The sequence below is a fragment of the Balaenoptera borealis genome (genome assembly GCF_965194805.1).
Source record: "Balaenoptera borealis genome assembly, chromosome: 1".
NCBI classification, from domain to species: Eukaryota; Metazoa; Chordata; class Mammalia; order Artiodactyla; family Balaenopteridae; genus Balaenoptera; species Balaenoptera borealis.
The window spans coordinates 64,820,389-64,825,601 of record NC_138860.1 but is presented as its reverse complement, the minus strand read 5'-3'; the positions used below and the strand labels follow the sequence as shown (position 1 = coordinate 64,825,601).

Here is a 5,213-nt window from a genome sequence, read left to right as displayed (position 1 = left end):
ATAAGAGTGTGTTGGAGGGCGGCTCTGGGTTAATTGTTAGTACCCTTGGATTCCTTCATCGGAATGAGCCCGTTGCATTCGTTGATTGCCTGTGTGGACTCTGAATCAGTGAGACAAAGGCCTGGCACGTTTTGATTTGGAGGCGTCCAGCCAAGTTGGGGCCTGAGGTGCTGCCTCGAAGAGTGGCCTGGGGGTTGGTGGGGGTGTGCGGGCAGCCTAGCGGGGCCTCGTGCTGACCGGCGCCTGTCCTCTCCCCTGGCAGACGATGCTGTTGGAGAAGAGCCACGTGGCCCCGCAGCTGGAAGGGGAAGGCAATTTCGAGGTTTTCTCCCAGATGCTATCCGGATTGGACCTGGCTCTCAGGTGAGCGACTGGGCTGAGCAGGGACAGCCGAGGGCAGTGAGACAAAGGGCCTCCGCTCTCCAGGGCCCCTGCCCTGCCTCTGCCCAGAGGTGAGAGGCAGTGGAGCCCAGTGGTTAGGAATCTGGCCTCTGATTCTTGCTGCCTGGTACTGCTCCTGGGCTGGGTGAACCTGGCCAGGTGTCACCTGCTCTGAACCTCCGTTTCTTCCTCTGTAAAGTGGAAATAGTACCTTGACTGCTGACCTTACAGGATTAAGTGAGATAATTCACATATGGCTCTTTATACACGCTGGGGGGTGGTGGTGGATGTCTGCTGTGACGGTGACATTTTGGTACAGGTTCTGACAGCAGCGTGAGAGGTGGGCAAGGAACAGCAGACCGCAAATCTTCCAGAAGCTCCTAAACTCTGTGAGAGCCTTGGGTGCACCTGAGGTAGCTCAGGGCGAGGAGGCACCAGGTGGAACAGCAGAGAAGCCACAAGACTCATCTGGGAGGGCCTTCTGGGGGAGGTGGCCCAGGGAGTCATCTCTGCCCCTCGCTGACTCCTGGGAATTCTTGGACATGTGGCTCCCTGTCTCTGAGCCTTGGTTTCCTCATCTGTTGAACGAATGAGTAAGGTTCTATCTAGTGAAGCTCCAGGGAGTGCTCACCCCAGGCGAGGGGTGATAATTTTCAATTTGCCTCTGCGTCCCCCATCATTTGTCTCCTGCCTTCCACCCCCGTCTGAAGGGCAGGCCCAACCTGTCCTGAGCCTCCTGGCTAAGGCCAGAGGGGCACCTTACCCTTTGGAGAGAGGGCAGATTAGGGAGGAAACTCCCAGTTTTCAGAGCAGGGTAACTGAGGAGTAAGGAAGCTTCTGGAAGGCCTTCACTTAAGAAGGGCCCATTGAGGGCAGCAAGTGAGGAATATTCGGGAGGCAGGGCCAGGGCCTGAGGCAGACCCCGGGGCCACCTGGGGCACTCTGTGGAGCCCCGTGCCATGATGCCCACCTGCCCTGCCAGGCCACTGGTGTGGGTGGGTCCTCCCTTACTTCTGGTCCCTTCTCTGTTTCCAGGACAGAACTGTACCTGCACCAGCTGGCAGACAGCAGCTCCTTCGGCATGGGCGTGTGGCCTAAGGTAAAGAGGAGGTCCTTCTGGGTGTGAGTGGGTGTCTGTGTCCCCATGGCCAAGATGGGCGGGTCCCCTGTGTGGCTCGTCCCTCTGCCACTGGGGTGAGTAGTTGGCAAGGGCTGGTCACGTGGGGGAGGCAGGGTTGCCTTTATGGGGCCTGGGCTTGTCAGGGAAATGAGTCTTGTGCTAATAAAGGGAACCAGGAGGTGGTTTGTGTAGAGGTTAGGGCGCGGTCTCCGGGACAGGCTGTCTGGGTTCAAACCCCGGCTCTGACACTTACTGGATATGAGACCTCAGGCATGGACCCTAGCCTCTCTGAATGTCTGTGTCCTCTTCGGTAAAATAACAACAGAACGGGCGGGCAGGCTGAGGGGAGGACAGAGCGTGGCACGGCCTGCCCGCCTGGGCCACGGGGAGAAGGTCGGGGCGCCGCCCGCGCCCTCGTTCCGCTGCCTGGCGTCGTTTGTGGAGGGAGGGCTCCCAAGGAGCTCAAAGGCCAGGGAAGGACACACGGGACGGTCCAGAGCCACCCTACCGCTCCAGTGGTGCAGCACCCTCTCTGAATTCCTACTGCCACCAAACACATCCCTAAGGCCTTTGGGAAGAATTGCTAGGACCCAGGAAGGCGGCCCCTTGCTGTGGTCCAGACTTCAGCAGCTGCCGATGACCAGAGGGAGCCAGCCGGCCGGCCGTGAGCAGGAGGACAGGACACGGGGACAGGGACAGCCACAGCCGGGCTTCCCGCAGCTGTGCCCACCGCCAGAACCAGCTCCAGCCAGTCACAGCCCCCGAGATGCCAAACAGTGACGGGCGAGAGGCCGGCAGGAAACTGACACCCCCTCACTGGAGAGCCTGCCCGGTCGGGGTGCGGGGCACCATCCCCGTCTGAACTCACCCCACAGCTCAGCCGTCTCCCAGTGACCCAGATGTGTCACCACGGCCCCAGGGCTGATCCCCGACCAAGGTCAGAACTCCCCCCAGTGTGACGGCCCCCATGCCACTCCTGTGGTGGAAGGGACGGCAGGCAGAGACCAGGAGTAGAGTCCTTTTTATTAATGGCTGCGTTTTCAAAGAACCGTTTTGTTACCAGGAAAGCTCCCCAGGAAGGGATTGCATTAGTGCAACAAGGGGGAGCCTTGATGCCAGGCTTTCCAGACACTTCCAGGTGGAGACTTTTGGCCTAGGCCGGCCGCCGGGGACTCGGGGGCTGGGAGGACACACGGCCCCTCCCCCGCCCCGACGGGGCGCTAAGGCACCCGGCCCGCCTGGGGGGGCAAAACCCCGTGCCGTCAGCAGGCCGGCGGCTTGCAGCCCTCAACCTGCAGCCCTTTGCTCAGGAGGAAGGCGTCCTGCATGGGGTCACAACCCAGGAAGAGCTTCACCATGCCCTTGGCATCCTCGGAGCCCCCTGGCCTCAGAATGCAGCTTCTGTAGTCCATGGCAACCTGAGGAGAGGGGGCGGGGCTGCAGGAGGGTGGAGCACCCCCTTCACGGAGGGTGTGGGTGTGGCCACCTCTGCTGTGACTCAACAAAGGGCAGGGGAGCAGGGGGTTCTGGGCAGGGCCCTCAGAGCCTGGCAGGCCCAGGCGGGCGGCACAAGCATCTAGGCCCAGGCCAAGGACCTCCGTGTTGGTCTGCACGGCAGGCCGGCCTCTCACCTTGCCACTCAGGACGCCCTCCTGCTTGAAACGAGTGTGTGGACCGTGTCCGCGGAGTACACCTCGCTGCACAGGTAGCCATAGGACTGGGCGTCGTAGCTTCCTGCCAGGTGGCCGAAGGTCGCAGGCAGGTGGGTCCCTGGGACACACGCGGAGAGGCTCCTGCCCGGCCCCCTGGCCGCTCCGTGCCCCTTCCCCAGAGCCCAGAGCTTGGGGCCTCAAAGCAGCCCTGTCTGAGTCCCCTGCCACTAGAGGGAGTATTGGCCCAACACTTCTAGAAAACGGGGACCTTGCGGGCAACTCAGTGGAGGGACACAAATCAATCTTTGCCGACTTTCTGCTGAAGCTCACGAGGGTTCACCCCTAAGCCTCTTACAGGGACAGCTGCCCGAGGCTCCGAGGGATGAGTCAGGGCTCGCCCTCCAGCACGGGGAGAGCGCGGGTTAAAGCGCTCACGAGGGAGTGAACTGCGTCTCCGCACCGACACGCACGGGCAAACCTCGTCGACGCGTTCCGTCCGGGGTATGAAGCCCTCTCCTGCCTCTTCCAGGCTCTCCAGAAAGCACGTGCAGATACGCCCAGCCCACCCTCGGACTCCGCGGGCCACAGCTGGAGGGACCAGCCCAGGAACCCAGGCAGGAAGAGGCCAGAGGTCAGCGAGCCTCGACCAGAGCCCGTCAGTCGGTCCCCCTTCACACACCACCAGAGGATCCTCTTGACCTGGGCAGTAGCCGCCAACCGACCGCTAAGGTGGGCCCGGCGTGCGCTTGGCTACCTGGCGTGGCTGGGACCCCGAGGATCTCCTGGCAGAGGCGGGCATTGTCCTAGGCCGGGTCCGAGGGCGTCTGCGTGTGCAGGGCCTGGTCCACCTTGGCCAGGACGATCTGGCGCAGGTTGAAGAGGCCTGGAGGGCGGGAGGAAGGAGACGGGGGCGCTGGCACTGTGTCCAGGCCGCGCTTTCCAGCCGGGCGGTCCGGGAGCCCCTTTCCTTTCCCTCGGCCCGGCCGCACGGGGGTTGGCCAGCCGGGACTTGATGAGCTTGTCCAGCAGCTCCTGGGGGACGGCGCTGCTCGTGCCCCGCCGAGACTGGCAGCAGCGCCAGGGCTTCACAGGGCGCGGCGCTCCCGGCCCCAGAGCCTACCCTCTGGTTCTCATCCCCGGCTGTCACCAGAGTCGCAGGCAACGTGCCCTTCTTTTCGTTTGTCTTTTTTCCGGCCCTCGACCACGCAAAGGTGTGAAGCCCTGCCACTCGCTGCCACGTGGATGCACCGTGAGAACACGGTGCTCAGCGAGAGAAGTCAGACACAGAAGGACACACAGGGTGTGACCCCACTGAGGGGAAACGTCCAGAACAGGTAGATCCACAGAGTCAGAGTGGGTTCCTGGTTGTCAGGGACAGGGGAGGGGAGGGAATGATAACTAAGGGCGTGAGGGACCTTTTTGGGGTGAGGGAAATGTTCCAGAACAGGGCAGTAGTGACGGCTGCACAGCTCAGTAAAGTGTCCCCACGCGCTCCGGTTGCAGTCTGTGAGAGCATCGCTCTCAGGACGAAGGGCTGACTGCAGGAAGACTGAACGAGCACTGGGTCCTGGGCCCAGACGCTCAGCTGGGGACCCCCCCATTGGGAAGTCACTGGGACTTGCTGAGCCTCCACCGAGACTTGGAGCAGCCCCAGGACCTCACAGGGCGTGGTGCTCCTGGCCCCAGAGCCTAACCTCTGGTTCTCATCACTGCCTGTCACCAGCCTTGCATGCAACGTTCCTTTCTTCTATTTTGTCTTTTTTAAAGGCAACTCTTGAATACCTGTATTTAACATGCAGGGAACCAGTCCTGACTCCTTGATCTGGGACTTCCAGCCTCCAGAGTCTCGAGGACATCCACTTCCGTTGTTTACGCGCCCAGTGCGTGGGGTTTGATGATGGAAACTGACACCGAGAGCGTCTCCTCGTGCAGGGTGACATCAGCGGAAGAATCCCGTGGCGAGGGCCTGCCTGAGGACCACGGGAGAGCCCGGGCCCTCCCCGCCCCCTGCCTTCAGCCCCTCGCCCGCACCCTCCTGGGAGCGGAGCTGGTGCATCGCT

General features: G+C 62.2%; 1 long non-coding RNA gene across 1 annotated transcript; it reads left to right on the top strand.

Annotated features, from left to right (window-relative positions):
- Positions 1 to 304: 304 nt before the first annotated feature.
- On the top strand, positions 305 to 3,777 carry LOC309629649. Its single transcript, XR_014245173.1, has 3 exons — positions 305 to 363; positions 1,417 to 1,480; positions 3,683 to 3,777. It is a non-coding gene; the product is annotated as an uncharacterized lncRNA (long non-coding RNA).
- Positions 3,778 to 5,213: the final 1,436 nt, after the last annotated feature.